The 889-nt window shown below is 48.1% G+C and overlaps 1 protein-coding gene across 1 annotated transcript in view; it reads left to right on the forward strand.

The window, feature by feature from the left end:
* The window catches only part of Adgrg4 (adhesion G protein-coupled receptor G4), a gene marked incomplete at its 5' end in the record, with an annotated part of 87877 nt that overhangs the window by 79971 nt on the left and 7017 nt on the right, over positions 1-889 (forward strand). The gene's annotated exons all lie outside the window — the stretch shown is intronic.

An 889-nucleotide genomic window follows, 5' to 3' on the forward strand; every position in this document is an offset into this window, starting at 1 on the left:
GGCACGTGTGTGTGATATGTGAACGCGGGGGTTCACGGGTACACGTCCAGGCTGACCTGTTCTTGCACTCATTCCTTACTCCCTTGAAGCCTGGAGCTAGGCTGTCAGCCAGCCAGCTCCAGCAATCCCTCTGCTTCCACCCTGAATAGCACTGAGGTTACAGGTGTATGTGCAATTCTAGCTTTCAACATGAGTGCTACGGATTTGAAAACAGACCCTCAAGCCTGCGCAGTCAGTGCTCTTACCTGCTCAGTCATCTCCCCCCCCACCCCCACCCCGCCCCTTATGCGTCTTTTGATTGCAACTGGCAGTGGAAACAAACGTCTTCGGGACTCATGACGTACTCTTTCTCAATGCCTTTTGTGGCTGCTCATACTTGATTATAACTGACGTAATGACTCTACACTGGAAGAAGCCACCCGCCTCAGACTGAGGTGCTCTGATTTGATATCCTCACATGTCACAAGAACTAGCTAACCTTGGTAGGGAGTGCCCGTAGACGTGGATTAGCATCCTGTGCAGGTTCCCTTCCTCGTGTTCACTCCAGGATGCTCCCTGGCTAAGTAACTTGAGGAGAAATTTGTCCCAAGTTTTGAAGGTGTGGTTGAAAGAAAACTATAAAGCAGGTTAAACCTTGAAAAGCAAGGAGGTTTTTGGGAAACAGCCAGTGCCCCATCACTTGGCAGAGGGGGAAAACGGTATGTAAAACTGAATTACGTGTTCTCTTGAAGATGAAAGCAAGAGTCTTGTAGACCAATTTAAACAAAGGCATGCTGTCTGTCTGTCAGACACACTCTCTGTCACTCAAGTGTTCCTAGTCATGCCTACAAGATAGTTTGTGCCATTGTATCACAAGGGTATTGTTAGAACCTTGAGTTTCAAAGTCAAG

Source organism: Microtus ochrogaster, chromosome X (assembly GCF_000317375.1).
Source record: "Microtus ochrogaster isolate Prairie Vole_2 chromosome X, MicOch1.0, whole genome shotgun sequence".
In the NCBI taxonomy this organism is placed as follows: Eukaryota; Metazoa; Chordata; class Mammalia; order Rodentia; family Cricetidae; genus Microtus; species Microtus ochrogaster.